We start from the raw sequence: 16,678 nt of genomic DNA, 5'->3' as shown, positions 1-16,678 counted from the left end.
TCCATAGTAGGAAATTCAGTCATTCTGTTCATTATAAAAACATATCCAAGCCTCCATGAGCCCATGTACATTTTCCTTTCCATGTTGGCCATCATGGACCTTGGTTTATCTATAGCCACCATGCCGACGATACTGGGCATATTCTTGTTTAACTCAAGGGAGATCAGCTTTGATGCATGTTTTGCCCAGCTGTTCTTTATCCACTCACTTCAATGAATTGAATCCTCTGTGCTCTTGTTGATGGCCTTTGACCGCTTTGTCGCAATCTGTAACGCACTGAGATATGCCTCCATCTTAACTGTTAGCCGACGGCCAAGGATGTTTGGTGAGGTGCCAGCTATGCCCGTTTATACCATCCGTGACTTTAACTGCTAGGACGCACTGTCCCTTCGCGGCGGGCAGCCCGGGCTAGGCTGACGGATGCCCCAAGGTCCTAACCACCCGTGACTTTAACTGCTAGAGCTCAGAGCTCCTTCGCAGCGGGCAGTCATTACTGACTGACAGGTGCCCCAATCGCAGCACTAAGAGCCTCTCCACACCCGTGACTTTAACTGCTAGAGCTCAGAGCTCCTTCACAGCGGGCAGCCAGGATTGACTGACAGGTGCCCCAAGAGTTTGCCCCGTGGAGGCGGCACAACTCAACGCTAGGCTCTTAGTACTCTCACCTAATGGCCAGGCTTTAGAGCCAAAACGGCTGAGGTTCTTTAATTGTGTTGGCTGCTTTACAGTAAACCAGAGAAAACAAGTCAGGCTTATGCACAAATGGTTACCAAAATTTATTAAGCTAGATTCTAATCATGTGGTTACAAAATTGCTAGTGCCTACTTATTTAAATGTAGAGATGTTACACACACAAACAAGTTACAAAACTGAAGCCACAATCCCAAAGAAAGAAAACAAAGTATAGAGCTCTATTTCAAAATATGTGTACACTAAAGATAGGAGATCAGGTGTGGGTGCTTCTTACCCTCCTTGCATCTCTCAATTCCAGCGGTGCCAAGCCAGGATCGGTCACTCAATTCCGCGGAAAGACGAATAAGGGACAAGGCGTAGGGACCCTCTTAGCTGCAGAAGCCTTGGGAGGCTGTCACTTATCTGACCAGCAGATAGATAGTGAAAAGCACTCAAAAATCATGGTGCTGTAGGTCCCCTACTTATACCTCTGTACTCCTTTATTCTCTTTCTCCTTTCTTATGCCAAATTGAGGCTGGTCTGTCTGGGCGACGCCAGCTTTTGCAAGAGTAGTTTACACTTGCAAAGGAGAGAAACAATAAGTGTCGACTACTGGACATTTCTTTTATCAGGGTAAATATTTTCTCACCTAGGATGTTGGTGTGTGTGCATCACTCTATTTAGTAGGGGCTAAGAGCCATGTCTGTCACAGGGCCTCTGCCTGCTGTGAGCTTAATCCTTGTATCTGTTCCCAGAGGCACATTGTAGCAGCACACCTGTGCTTTCACAGCTTCAAAGGCTGTGCTGGAATATATGTTAAGTGCCCTGTTCCTGCTTCCTCCTGTGTTTCCAGCAATGCTGGTCTGAGGGGAGGGGGGGGGGGGCTGGCTGTCTGGCTACATTAACCCTGCAGAGAATAGCCAAGATGGGACTTGTGTGTGTGCTAAGAGGAGTAGCCGTAATAATCCCACTCCCCCTTCTTCTGAAACGGTTCCGATTTTGTCGAGCCAATGTCCTGTCCCATTCCTATTGCCTGCACCAGTAGGTCATGAAGCTGGCTTGTTCCGATATCACAGTCAACAGCATCTATGGCTTGTCTGGTTCATTCTTAATTATGGGGTTGGACTCGCTGCTCATCTTCTTCTCTTATGTGATGATCCTCAAAACAGTGCTGAGCATCACATCCTAGGCGGAGTGCCTCAAGGCCCTGAACACCTGCGTCTCCCACCTCTGCATTGTCCTGCTCTTCCACACACCAGAGATAAGCTTGACTCTGATACACAGATTCAGGAATAGCTCTTCTCCCTTGCTTCAGATTTTCCTGAGCTACGTCTACCTGCTCGTTCCTCCCCTGATGAACCCAGTCGTGTACAGCGTAAAAAGCAAACACCTTCGTGAGAAAATAATCAGATTGTTTGTCAAGTGAAGGGTCAGTTCATCACCCGGCTCCAGCGCTGGTGACAAAGGAGACAAAAACATGGGACACGGACAGTTATTTAATTCTGGACCCTTACTTCTGAGATGAGATGAACTACTCATCTCCACTCTATAGAGAGAAGTTTAGATGGAGTCTAAGGCTTGGAGCAATGGGATATGGGTCCACCGCCACCCACTGGTGAGGGAGGCTAGCACACTGGGGGTAGGAGACCAAGGCAGGCAGGAGCATTAACAAAGTGACTGTGTTCGTGGAGAGCCAGGGGACTGGTGGGATGTTGGCCCATAAACATCTGAATCAGTGGCTGCTCTGACCTCAGAGTTCCTGTCGATACTGTCAATATAGAGAAGGGACGTGGATGCTGTTTCCCATTACACCTGGCCTGTCACTGTCCCGTCTCTAGTTAAACTTCCACTGGCCAAGAGGAAAGCTGCAGGGGTGTTCTGCAGTCACAGTCCTGCTTCTTTCTGAGTGCTCTGGCTGCTGCGTGATCCATGAGGGTTGCAGCAGCTGTGGACAGGAGCTTTTCAAGGGACACCCACCCGTCCACTACTCCCTCAGCCAGGTGCTTGTGACTGAGCCGTGTCAGAGACATGATTAGAGCAGGAGCCACAGGAGAAGCCATACCAGCAGTATGTCCCCGCCTCCCCACTGATGGTTCTGTACACCACCCACCTGCTGAGCCCACTCCTCACCGAGGCAGGGCAGAGCTGCGTGTGCAAGTGAGGGTCTGACACACAGGAGTCCTGTCAAGAGACTCAGGCCCAGATTCCCTCCTCCTCCCCTCTGTTTGTGATGTCCTAGCAATGCAAAGGGGTGGAAAAGGGAATCTGCTCCCCATCAGACGCAAGGCTGGCTCCTATCCCAGCCCAGCCCATTCAGTGTAGGGTGACCACTTTTTCCAAAGGCAGAAGCAGAACTTATGCAAGAGTCACGTCTCCACATTCACCAAGCCCCTGCTCCCCCAAGGCCAATCCCTCTTCCCCATCCCTTCCCCCAAGCCCCACCCCCTGCTCCTCCTCTTTACCTGAGGCTCCACCCCCTCTCCAGGCCCAAAGCCAGAACCTGACCATGGTAAGAGCTACCCAGGGAGCCAGAGCCTATAGGACTAGCTGCTCTTCTCTTCTTCCTTGCCCTTCCACCTTCAGTGACTACCTGATGAGCCCCTTCTTCATTTTCCAACTCTGCAAACCTATTCTTGAGCTCTATTTCTCCTTCCCTAGCCCATCTTTTCCTCTGCCTGGTTCTTTTAGTCACATGCTTCCACTGACCACTTTCCTCACCCAGTCTCCCCTCAGAATTCCCCAGCCCTAATTCCACCAGCAAGTCTGAGCTTTTCCCTTTAGATACCTCCATAATCTGCACAAACCCCTTCCTAAACTCTTCCAGACTTTCCACCTGCATCTCCAAACCTCAGATCTTTTCCTCCATCAGCTCTATCAGACAGCATTTCATGCAGACAAAACTCTTACCAGGTCCCCCCTCCAGGACCATGTACATACCACAGCTTCCACATCCAGTCATCTTCATTGTGTCTTCCACTACATGAGTCACTCCCACTGCTGCCTCTGTGTCTGTCATCGCCTTCCCACCTAAATCCTGTTCACCTGGGAAACACAAACCAAACCAAAACACCACCCCCCACAGCAAAAACAAACCCCGAACAAGCACCTCAAGACAAACTCCCCCTCAAACTCTCCTGTTTACAGCTTTGTTTGCTGGCTCCTGTGCTGCTGCAGCTGTCTGAGCTCATCAGCAGCGGTGACCATGCAGTCCCAGAATCTCAAAAGAGCTCCAGCATGGACCGAACGGGAGGTACTGGATCTGATCGCTGTATGGGGAGAAAGAAAAGGAGGACTTGTGGCACCTTAGAGACTAACCAATTTATTAGAGCATAAGCTTTCGTGAGCTACAGCTCACTTCCTCAGATGCATATCGTGGAAACTGCAGCAGGCTTTATATATACACAGAGAATATGAAACAATACCTATTCCCACCCCACTGTCCTGCTGGTAATAGCTTATCTAAAGTGATTTCCAGCACAAATCCAGGTTTTCTCACCCTCCACCCCTCCACACAAATTCACTCTCCTGCTGGTGATAGCCCATCCAAAGTGACAGCTCTTTACACAATGTGCATGACAATCAAGCTGGGCTATTTCCTGCATAAATCCAGGTTCTCACATCCCCCCACCCCCATACACACACAAACTCACTCTCCTGCTGGTAATAGCTCATCCAAACTGACCACTCTTCAAGTTAAAATCCAAGTTAAACCAGAACATCTGGGGGGGGGGTAGGAAAAAACAAGAGGAAACAGGCTACCTTGCATAATGACTTAGCCACTCCAAGTCTCTATTTAAGCCTAAATTAATAGTATCCAATTTGCAAATGAATTCCAATTCAGCAGTTTCTCGCTGGAGTCTGGATTTGAAGTTTTTTTGTTTTAAGATAGCGACCTTCATGTCTGTGATCGCGTGACCAGAGAGATTGAAGTGTTCTCCGACTGGTTTATGAATGTTACAATTCTTGACATCTGATTTGTGTCCATTTATTCTTTTACGTAGAGACTGTCCAGTTTGACCAATGTACATGGCAGAGGGGCATTGCTGGCACATGATGGCATATATCACATTGGTGGATGTGCAGGTGAACGAGCCTCTGATATGTGGCTGATGTTATTAGGCCCTGTGATGGTGTCCCCTGAATAGATATGTGGGCACAGTTGGCAACGGGCTTTGTTGCAAGGATAAGTTCCTGGGTTAGTGGTTCTGTTGTGTGGTATGTGGTTGTTGGTGAGTATTTGCTTCAGGTTGCGGGGCTGTTTGTAGGCAAGGACTGGCCTGTCTCCCAAGATTTGTGAGAGCTATTACCAGCAGGACAGTGGGGTGGGAATAGGTATTGTTTCATATTCTCTGTGTATATATAAAGCCTGCTGCAGTTTCCACGATATGCATCTGAGGAAGTGAGCTGTAGCTCACGAAAGCTTATGCTCTAATAAATTGGTTAGTCTCTAAGGTGCCACAAGTCCTCCTTTTCTTTTTGCGAATACAGACTAACACGGCTGCTACTCTGAAACCTGTATGGGGAGAGGAATCCGTGCTATCAGAACTCCATTCTAAAAGATGAAATGCCAAAATATTTGAAAAAATCTCCAAGGGCATGAAGGACTGAGGCCAGAACAGGGACCTGCAGCAGTGCCATGTTAAAATTAAGGAGCTCAGGCAAGCCTACCAAAAAAACAAAGAGGCAAATGGCCGCTCTGGGTCAGAGCCCCAGACATGTCGCTTCTATGATGAGCTGCATGCCATTCTAGGGGGTGCCCCTACCACTACCCCACCCCTTCCGTGGATACCTGCAAGGGGGGAGTCTCACACAACAGGGTGAGGATTTTGGGGATGAAGAAGATGATGTTGAGGAGGAGGAGGAGGATAGGGCACAACAGGGAAGAAGAGAAACCGTTCTCCCCGACAGCCAGGAACTGTTTATCACCCTGGAGCTAATACCCTCCCAACCCTCCCAATGTGGGCTCCTGGACCATGAAGCCAAAGAAGGCCCCACTGGTGAGTGTACCTTTGTAAATATAATACAGGGTTTAAAAGCAAGCATATTTAATGATTAATTTGCCCTGAAGTCTTGGGATGCATTCGCAGCCAGTACAGTTACTGGAAAAATCTGTTAACGTGTCTGGGGATGGAGCGGAAATACTCCAGGAACGTTCTTAAGGGGACATTCAGAGGTGGCCTTTCCTGCTGGGCTGTTTGTCTGTGGCTGAAAAGAAATCATCCCCGCTTTTAGCCATGCGGTGGCGGGAGGATCCGTTCATGCTGAACTGTTTGTGTTTGGCTGGCAGGGATCTTCCCTGATACTAGTCATGCGGTGGGAGGATGGGTGAAGTGATCATCCCAGAGAATGGGGCCTTAGTTGGGTTTGTGCTGCATGTTAACTGAAAAAAACCGCAATCCCTCCTTTTAAATGGCCAACCTAATGGGTGCTTGGTATGGGAAAGGAGGGCACTGCTGTTTGAAACCATTCCCACATGTTATGAAGTTTGAAGAAGCCAAAAGACTGTGGCTTACCATGGCTGCCTTCAACTCCAAATTCTGTTGCCCAGCCCTGTGTGTGTGATCTCTCTCACCAAACCGTCAGGCCCTCAACCCTCAACATAAGAGGCAAAATACTACCTTGTACCCAAATCACACGTGATATGTAATGTTAACAGCTTGGTTCACCGTGAAAGAGTCTACCCATTGTTCTCTAAAATGTGTATCTTTAAATACTACTCTCCCGTTTTTTCCTCCCGCAGCTGGAAATGTTTCAATGCTTCCCCTATCTCTCCGTTCCAGAGGCTAGTGCAGATAAGAAGGTGAAAAAAATGTACTCGCGATGCAATGTTCTCTGAGCTCATGCAGTCCTCCCACACTGAAAGAGCTCAGCAGAATGCATGGAGGCAAACTTTGGCAGAGTCCAGGAAAGCCGAAAATGAACACGAGGACAGGAGGGATGAGCAAGATGAGAGGTTGCGGGAGCAAGAGGAGAGGTGGCGGCAGCATCATGACAGGAGGCAGGATGCAATGCTGAGTCTACTGGGGGATCAAACTGATATGCTCTGGAGTCTGGTGGAGCTGCAGGAAAGGCAGCAGGAGCACAGACCGCCGCTGCAGCCCCTGTGTAACCGCCCTCCCTCCTCCCCAAGCTCCATAGCCTCCTCACCCAGACGCCCAAGAACGCGGTGGGGGGGCCTCCAGGCACCCAACCACTCCACCCCAGAGGACTTCTCAAGCAACAGAAGGCTGGCATTCAACGCATTTTGAAGTGCAGTGTGGCCTTGTCCTTCCCTCCTCCCCTCATCCACCACCCCACCCGGTGATTCTCTCTTCTCCCACCCCTCCTGGGCTATTAAGGGGGTGGGTTTTCATCAAGGAGAAACAAACAGAATTGTCACACAGTAGCCTGGCCAGTCATGAAACTGGTTTTCAAAGCTTCTCTGATGCACAGCGCACAATGCTGTGCTCTTCTAATTGCCCTGGTGTCTGGCTGCGTGTAATCAGCGGCCAGACGATTTGCCTCAATCTCCCACCCTGCCATAAACGTCTTTGTTAGGATATCGATATTCAGGCCTGTCTGTAAAGGCCTATACTCTAAGAATTTAGGTGTATTCTTATCACTTAGCTTATTATAGAGGTATAAAAGAAAGAATCAAAATCACTGTCTGCCGGTGTAAGAGCCTTTTCTTACTATAACAGTCTGAGGCCCTGTTTTTAGGCAAAGGCCTTTGGCTAAGCAACAGAGGCAGCTGGGAAGCGACTGGTCACTTCCTCACATTCCAAACTAGTCACATTGAAAGAAGGTGCTATTGGGCTGTTAGGATACAATCCTGTCCTGATAGTGCCTATCCCCTCCAGAGAAAGGGAAGTGCCTAGAAGATGTAAAAGGAAACTTAGTTTGATAGCATCCTGTCTGGCAAGAACTCACTTATCCATAGCCGGGATGTGAAATCCTCACTTCTGTATTGTTTTGTCATTATAGTTCACACTTTGCCATTGTTTGTTTGTATAATCTCTGTCTGGTTCTGTGATTGTTTCTGTCTGCTGTATAATTAATTTTGCTGGGTGTAAACTAATTAAGGTGGTGGAATATAATTGGTTAAATAATCAAGTTACAAGATGTTAGGGGGCTTATTCCTTCACAAACTTACTTCCCTGGTCCTTCTCGCATGAACAGAGAGCAACAATACCCGAAGCCCAAAGGTGCAAACAATTTGATGTTTATTGGGGTGAACTTCCAGCAAGCATGATTCCAGTTTCCTTCCTTAGTGTCCCCCTTCCCAGCTCTGACACCACAGAGCCTTACACCTGTGTCCCTGTTCCCATTCCTGCCCTTAGCCAAATGATTTCCCCATCCCCATTCCCTGTTCCCATTTCCCACCCACACACCCACCCACTTCCTGATTGACTGCAGATTATATAGTAAAACTTGAGTTCTGCTTAGCTATACCTTAACCAATCATTTTCCTGAAATTTAACTAACCAATCCTAACATATTGTACCATGATTATGTAACCAATTATATCCCACCATCTTAATTAATTTACACCCAGCAAAATTAATTATACAGCTGATAGAAACAATTACAGAACCAGACAGAAATTATACAGACAAACAACAGCAAAGTGGGAACTATAATGACAAAACAATACAGAAGTGAGGATTTCACATCCCAGCTATTGATAAGTGAGTTCTTGCCAGACAGGATGCTGTCAAACTAAGTTTCCTTTTATATCTTCTAGGCACTTCCCTTTCTCTGGAGGTGATAGGCATTATCAGGACAGGATTGTATCCTAACAGCCCAATAGCACCTTCTTTCAATGTGACTAGTTTGGAATGTGAGGAGGTGACCGGTTGCTTTCCAGCTGATGGCTGCCTCTGTTGCTTAGCCAAAGAACAGGGCCTCAGACTGTCACAGTAAGAGAAGGCCCTTACACCGATAGACAGTGACTTTGATTCTTTCTTTTATACCTCTAGAACTAGCTAAGTGATAAAAATACACCTAAATTCATAGAGTACAGGCCTTTGCAGACAGGCCTGAATATCTATATCCTAAGACCACCCACTGACATATCCAAGGGCCGCCCGTTACCTTGTACATGTTGATTTGCTCAAAATATCTCTATCCATCATGCTGTTATTCCTGCCCTTCTCCTTAAGATGGGTCAGCATCTTCCTTATGTTTTTGCCCAGTGGTATTAATAGCACTGACCTACTGCATGGCGTGTTGTACTGATAAATGTTATAGATTGTGAGGTGCTTGGACGCTACAGTCATTGGAACCAGAGCTAAATGCCTTAGAACGATTTCAGCTCTGTGTGCCTCATAAGGGTGATTTGGGGCACTGCATGGAGAACCTGAACTCTTTGCAACACCCCTTAGTGATGAGGCCTGTCATTAGCACAGCTCCCTTTGACTAGGGAGTTCTGTGCCCCTCCTGCAGGTCGGCAGTAATAGGGGGAATCAGGACATGCTTTCAGAGAATGAAGGATCTGGAGAGCATTGCCTGGCTGAACAGAGCCATGCTGGGCTTTCCCTCGGTCTGATCCTGACCCCCACCTGCTCCATGAGCAATGAGGTCCGCTCTAGCGCTGGAGATAGAGCACACACCTGCATCCAAATTTCCAACATCACCAAGCTGGATATGGGGGCGAGGGTTGTTTGGGTCCAATAGGGAGCTAGCATCAGGCATTTGGAGCTGGACTTGGGTCATGCCCCTTTCTATTAAGGATGTGCATGGCCTTGCTTACCCAGCATGTCATGTCTCATGCCTGATCATGAGGAGGAGACCCTCTGACCTGTGCTTCAGGAACAAGTAATTCTGTGAGCCTGTCACTGTTATATCTGGCTGGCTGTGGCATAACCCGGTTCCTTAGAACCGGGCCTCTGCAGCCCAGTGCAAGGGGGCATAATGGCTCTGCCTCTGATGCACTGTGAGACCAGAAATGTCCACTAACCAACCCTCAGTACCTTCATTTATGTGTGCTCTGCTTGAGATATGGCCAGCAGCACCATCTTTTGGGATTTTATTGGGAGTCTTGCATTATTTCATGTCTTTCTGAAAGCCCCAATTCTGGGATAAAAACACTGCACGGGAATCTCAGTTTTCAGTTTTCTTTTAAAAGTTTATTTAGAAAAGTGAGTTGCAGAAAAACTAAAGAACCTGAAGCAGGTGCACCCAAAAGTCTCAGAAAACAAAGTCACATGAAAACAAACCCCACATTGGTATATTTTAAAATTTCATTAGTTTAAAACAATCTCATGATTTTTGGGGGTGTGATGTTGGATCATATTAAAGAAGTTCTGTATTAAAATCACAATTGAGTTTGATTCCCCATAGTTTAAATTCCAGGGTATTACTAATTAAGAGGTCTCTTGGTTTTTGGTGCTGTTTCTCTCCCTCCATGTGTGAAACTTGCAAGCTGCTAATTGTGTTAGTACATTCTAAGACAGAGTCGGTTCTCAAAGCCATTCTTTGTAACAACTACTCACACAGAGAGAGACTCAAAGCAATACTCTGTAACAATAGAAACAGCACCCAGAGACTCCCCGCCCTTTTGTTGTATTCATCTCACTTTGTTAACAATTGTGATTAAAATAGAGATAGAGGATGTACGTGGATGGATGCTTGGTGTGGGTAGTAACTGAATGATCAGAGAGGTGCCAGCCTAAAAATCCAGTGTCCATTGGCTGAAGAAGGCGTCAAGTGGAAATAACCAGAGGACCCCCGGAGCGCAGACTGGAATCCACCCAACAGCCTCAAGAATGGGAGAACCAAAGAACAAGATAACATCTGGCAGCACGGAGCCATCAGGAATGTGCCATCTGCTGATTGATTCAGCAACAGCATGATGAAGCAATTCCCATAGACTGGCATAGGAAGAAATTCCTATAAAAATGGACTCTAGAAAGTGAGAACTTTGGGGTCTGATTCTGCAAACCAACTTCCAGGAGCATCAGATGAGCATCTGACGAGGCCCTGCTCCCTCCTCATGTCCAGGCCACCTGGCCAGTGGCTTGGCATGAGCAACTCTAAGGCTGGTAACTATGATAACAACCTTGCAGTACCTGTGTGTGTGTGTGTGTATGAATGAATGTGTGAATAAATATGAAATTGAAAGGAATGTTATAGCTATAACTAACTGCTTACTATGATTCTTTCTGTATTCACAATAAATGTGGTATTTTGCCTTTTCCCCTTTAATAAGATCCTGCTGGTTTTTATTTTATTGGTATAACATTGACTTATATTTTTTAATGGGGCTTGGTGATACCGCATACCTAGATGAAAAGATATGAAGAGCAAGCAGCAGAAGAAAAAAAAATAACATCATTTTTTTTAAAGTACATCAGAAGCAGGAAGCCAGCCAAAAAATCAGTGGGGCCACTGAATGATTGAGGTGCTAAATGAGCACTCAAGGAAGATGAGGCTGTTACAGAGACGCTAAATGAATTCTTTGCATTGGTCTTCACTGCAGAGGATGTGAGGGAGATTCCCACAACTGAGCCATTCTTTTTAGGTGACAAATCTGAGGAACAGTCACACATAGAGGTGTGAATAGAGAAGGTTGTGATGTTTCACCCTATATTCATCATAGTGATATTATTATGACATGATTATGACATAATTATGATATATCTGGTACAAGATACGTTTTGTGAGGTGTCATTGGAAAAGTTATGATTTGCTGATTATGATTATCTATTTTGTGTGCATGTATCATTTTTGTACCTGAAGTTATGAATATGTACTTTGTATCTGTATTTCAAATGTGCTTTGGGTAACACAACAAGCCTCTCAGGCACAGCAATGAAGAAGCTAGACAGTGCTTATGGATCATCAGCAAATACTGAGAAGGCCAAAACTATACCTGGTCCAAAAAGAATTAGATAAGTTCTTGGAGGATAGGTCCATCAATAGCTATCAGCCAAGATGGTCAGGGAAAGAGCCCCATGCTCTGGGTGTCTCTAAATCTCTGACTGCCAGAATATGGGAGCAGAGATGGAGGATGGATAACTTGATAATTACCCTGTTTTGTTCATCCCCTCTGAAGCATCTGAACGGGCCACTGTCAGAAGACAGGACACTGGGTTAGAAGGACTATTGGTCTGACACAATATGGCCGTTCTTATGTCTTAAATTATTCCACTGATTGAAGGGCTGCAGCAGACAAACCTTTTCCAGGTGATCTCTCTGTTACAGAGGTGGTGTAGCCACCCCAGCAGACGTCCATGGTAGCGTGACCATACCTCCCAATCTGGCCGAGACAGTCGCTCTTTTAAGCCCTGTCCCAGCCAAGCTGACTTTTTTTCTCTCAAAAGGAGACATTTTTCCCTTTTAATCTCGCTCTTGCTGACTTGATCAGTTGGCAACAGCAAACGGGACAAATGTGCACTTCTGTCGTAAAAGTGGGGAAGTGGGATGCGGCAGAATGTTCGGGGGGGGGGGTCGAGTGGAGGTGCCAGCCCCCCGCACACTGGGTGAGGCAGAGCTGGGGGTGGGGAGGCAGGTTTCCAGCCAGAGGTGACAGACTCCTGACACCTAAGGGGGCCTCTACAGGGTTCCAGTGACAGGCAATAGCCTCAAACGGGGGAGACCTTGTGCTGCCACCTAGTGGCATTGTTCTGTAGCACGAGGGACAGAGGCTCATGGTTTGAGCTAGAACTGGGCTGGAAAACAGAGAGTTTATTTTCCCCACCAAAAATATTGACCCAAACTAAAATGTTTCCTTTTCATCCATTTTTTTGAGGTGAGTTCTCATAGAAAATGGGTCATTTTTCTCTGAAATTTCAGCTGTCATGATGCTTCCCAGCTGCAGGTGCCTGGATTCCCAAGAGAAATTGGAGGCTTTTCATCTGCCTCTTCCTCGAAACATAAACGAAGGTTGCACTGACGGAGTCTCTGGCTGCACTCTGGGTATGGAGAGGTCAAAACCTCCTGACCAATCCGTGGCAGGGGTACTGTGCCCATCAGCTACTCTAACCAGCCTTCCCATCTCTGTGTAGCCCCATCCACCCTGTCCAATGCCCCATCAGCAGATCCTGTGGGCAGTGGCTACTGTGACAGGCCCTGGTAGCACATTTCTGATGAACCTGTGCTAGCAGGGAGCTGGAGAGGGTCCTAGAGGAGGTGTGGAGGCCCAGAAATTGTGGATGGGTGGGTCTAGCTATCAATGGATCACTGAGATCTGTGACTAACTATGGGGATCCCTGGATTCCTCAGGCAAAAGGGAAAGGACCTCCCTCCTGGAATGATCCGAGGGAAAGTTCCCTGTATGGAGCCTTGTGGAATCTCCCTTCCCTGGCCTGCACCCTGGGTTGGTAATGCAGGAAAGGGGGCTGCCAGGGAGAAATCTGCTCCTATATTATTATTATTATTCTATTTTCTTGTATTTCAGCAAGATCACAGCTGAGACAGCATCACCGTTACCCCTCGGCCATCCCCAAGGTAGCCATGTGACTAATCAGAACCATTTGAACAGTAGCAACAAGCACGGATTCCAGGAGTAGAGCCTGCAGGGTGGACACTGCAGTCCAGTTGTGTAGCATAAACACACATCCCCTTTGATTTGGCCTCCTGCACTTTGCAATGACGGGGTTAAAGCCTTTGCACACTAAGCCGAGCAGCTGAGGTTCTCTGATGGCCAAGTGGCCCCCAAGGGAATGTGCAGGCATGCTGCATAAAGACAATTGCCTCCTTATCTGAACAGGATACTGACTGCTTCCCATGCAATCGCTTTGATGACTCCTTGTCCTTTAGGATGAAGACCTCTGGTGTCAGAGGCTCCTCTTCTAGCAGGAATTGGGTGCGTTGGCAGGTTTCAATATCTTTAAAATGTGAAGTGAAGGGGAAAGGCTGGAAGCTGTTTCCATTGGCAGATATTCTGTGCAGCGGCCAAGGACTCAGCTGGGCTGTCGGGGTGACTCAATGACGGGGCTGGAGGACAGGCAGCGCTAGGTAGCTTGGGAACCCCTCCCCCACATCTGCACATGCTCCACAGTGGGGTGTTCAAGCTACACAGAAATCTAACTTTTAAAGTGAGCTTGGAATGTTAAAACCCTGATCCCCTGATGCCCTGAGCCAAAACTTTCCATTGTAACAAAAATATTACCAAACCAAACTTTCATGACATGATTGTATGTTGAAAGCCAGCAGTAGAGTTGTTGAAATCTCTACAGGAAGGAGCAGTGGTATCTTCACTGCTTAATGGTTTGGCTTTCAAAAGTATATCAGAAGTACTTCACATACTGTTTGCAAAGGGTTTATGCTATGAAATCATGTTTAGTGAATAGTTGTATGATACCATCTCTTAGTAGCAGACCAGAGGCTGTTTCTAACACTTCCATTTCAGGTCATGCATTCAATCACTCTTGAAGGTTTGTGTAAGTCTTTCCAAAAATTCCTGACAAAACAAAATCACTGGTCTGTGTTTCAGCAAAGAGTAGACCTCAGATATAGGAAAGGAGTGTGTATTAGTGGTTGTGTTAACTTACGCCCATCACCCCTTACAGGAGCATTGCTCAAGTAATTTGCACACTCAACTGGATATTAATGCAAACCTAGTGTTTGCACTATTCACCCATTTGTGATGTCGTCCCCTTCCCTGCCCAGTTTGAAGTAACACTAGGTGTTAGCTTGTAACTTGACAAATATCTACAAACTCCTGCAGGGGAGAGGATGCAGGTCCTGTGAGGATGAAGAGAAGCCTGTAGCATGATCAGACTCTCTGGATTCAGTTAACATTGGCCAGGAAAACACTTCAGGTTCCATTGGAGGGATTCTTGCAGGTCAGAGTGTATCACTGGTAGCATCTGATAAGGGAAAGTAAATAGAGCCCAGTTCTGATTGAATTTATATATGTAGATCTGGAGTGATGCAGTTAAAGTCAATATTATTGAATTAAGAAAATGGCAATAAAATTTTTTCTCATGTACTGCAAAAAGGCAGTGGCATAATTTGAACTGTCAGGACTGGAGAAAATTATATATATAATATAGATCTTCAATCCAGGACACATAGATCAAAGAATGTTTTCACCATAAACTGGCCCTGTGTTTAGACTCATGTCTCTATACAATGGGGCATAGCCAGAAGTGGAGGGCCAAAAAGGATGTCTGTGGGAAGGTCACAATTGTAAAATCACACAGTGCTCAAGTAGGCTGTGAAACTCCCAGCCACAAGATATCAAGGGGGGCAAGAGTGTAGCAGGATTCAAAGAGGGAGTGGATGCTTATATGGCTAACCAGAAAATCTAATTACAGTAGTGAGGATTGTTTTAAAAAGTCTTAGAAGGGCTCTAAACCTTCCTGATTTACACCACAAAATATGTCTAATTTATGGGTTTCAGGGAGAAATTTTCCCTGAGAGCAGGTTATCTCATAGCTGCCTATTGCAGGGTTTCTTCCACCTTCCACTGAAGCATCTGGAACTTGCCACTGGATACTGGGCTTGATGGACTACAGGTTTGATTCTGTCTGGCAGTGCCTATATTCCTAATGGTGGTGTAAATGCAAGACTTTGGTTTTGCTGATATTCCTTGAGCTCCTGGGAGTCTCTAGACTTGCACTAAGCGCAGAATGATGTTTCGCTGAGTATCATGTAGTCTCCTGTTCTTTTTCATTTCGGAAAGAAAAGCTCAAAACTCCCTGCACAGTACATTATGTCAGCTGTCAATGACACCAAATTCAACTCTGTAGTGTTCATTCTTACCAGTATACTTGGGCAGGAAGACTTACATCTCCGGATCTCTAGCCCCTTCTGTTTAATATATTTCATTTCCATAGTAGGGAATTCAGTCATTCTGTTCATTATAAAAACAGATCCAAGCCTCCATGAGCCCATGTACATTTTCCTTTCCATGTTGGCTGTCGCAGACCTTGACTTATCAATATCAACCATACCGATAACATTGGAGATATTATTATTTAACTCTAGGGAGATCAGCCTCAATGCCTGTTTTGCCCAGCAGCTCTTCATCCACTCGTTTTCATGCATTGAATCCTCTGTGCTCTTGTTGATGGCCTTTGACCACTTCATCACGATCTGTAACCCATTGAGATATGCTTCCATCTTAACCCCACCGAGAATAGCCAGGATGGGACTTTTCTTTGAGCTAAGATGGGTGTCCCTAATATTCCCTCTGCCCATTCTCCTGAAATGGTTCTGGTACAGTTGAACCAATGTCCTCTCCCATTCCTACTGTCTGCACCAGGACGTCATGAAGATGGCTTGTTCTGATATCACAGTCAACAGCATCTATGGATTGTCTATTGAACTCTTAAATTGTGGGGTTGGACTTGTTCCTCATCTTTCTCTCTTATGTGATGATCCTCAAAACTCTGCTGAGTGTTGCATCCCACATGGAGAGACTCAGAGCCCTGAACGCCTGTATCTCCCACTTCTGCACCATCCTGTTCTTCTACATACCAGAGATAGGCTTGTCTGTGATACACAGATTCAGGAATAGCTCTTCTCCCTTCCTTCAGATTCTCCTGAGCTATGTCTACCTGCTGGTCCCATCCCTGATGAACCCAATAGTGTACAGCGTGAAAAGCAAACACCTTTGTGCACGGATAACCAGAGCAGTTCATCAAGTAAAGGGTATGACACTCTGTGCCTCAGGGGAACCCCCTGCACCTCCATGTTCATCCTTATAATATGATTGTGTGGTATCCAATGCAAAATTTGTCATGTCGGGTGTCTTCGGAAGGCCCATGATGCACTGAGCATTGTTGTTATATTGATGTTATAGTAATTGTTGTTACAGTAATGTCATAATAATGTTATATGTTATAATTTCATGTATATGGTTATGAGGCTGAAAATGTATCTTAATGCTTAAAACAAGCCCAAACAAAAACTCCCCAAGAGCAGAGGGGCAGTTCACATCTCATCAGGGCATGTATGGGAGAAACCAAGCCCTGCCTCACAGAAACAAATGACACTGGCCTAGGCAACAACAAAGGATCTGTTGGACTCTCGAGTGAGTCACCCCCCTTCCTTTGGTCAGTTTGGGACTGTGATG

General features: G+C 46.3%; 2 pseudogenes; both read left to right on the top strand.

Moving 5' to 3' along the window:
* The first annotated feature begins 240 nt into the window (after positions 1 to 240).
* On the top strand, positions 241 to 2,098 carry LOC140905594 (olfactory receptor 51G2-like; annotated as a pseudogene).
* A 13,215-nt stretch (positions 2,099 to 15,313) lies between these two features.
* LOC140905593 (olfactory receptor 51G2-like) lies at positions 15,314 to 16,310 on the top strand (annotated as a pseudogene).
* The last annotated feature ends 368 nt before the right edge of the window (positions 16,311 to 16,678 follow it).

Source organism: Lepidochelys kempii, chromosome 1, assembly GCF_965140285.1.
Source record: "Lepidochelys kempii isolate rLepKem1 chromosome 1, rLepKem1.hap1, whole genome shotgun sequence".
In the NCBI taxonomy this organism is placed as follows: Eukaryota; Metazoa; Chordata; order Testudines; family Cheloniidae; genus Lepidochelys; species Lepidochelys kempii.
The sequence above is the reverse complement of the archived record's forward strand: the minus strand, read 5'-3'. Positions and strand labels throughout refer to the sequence as shown.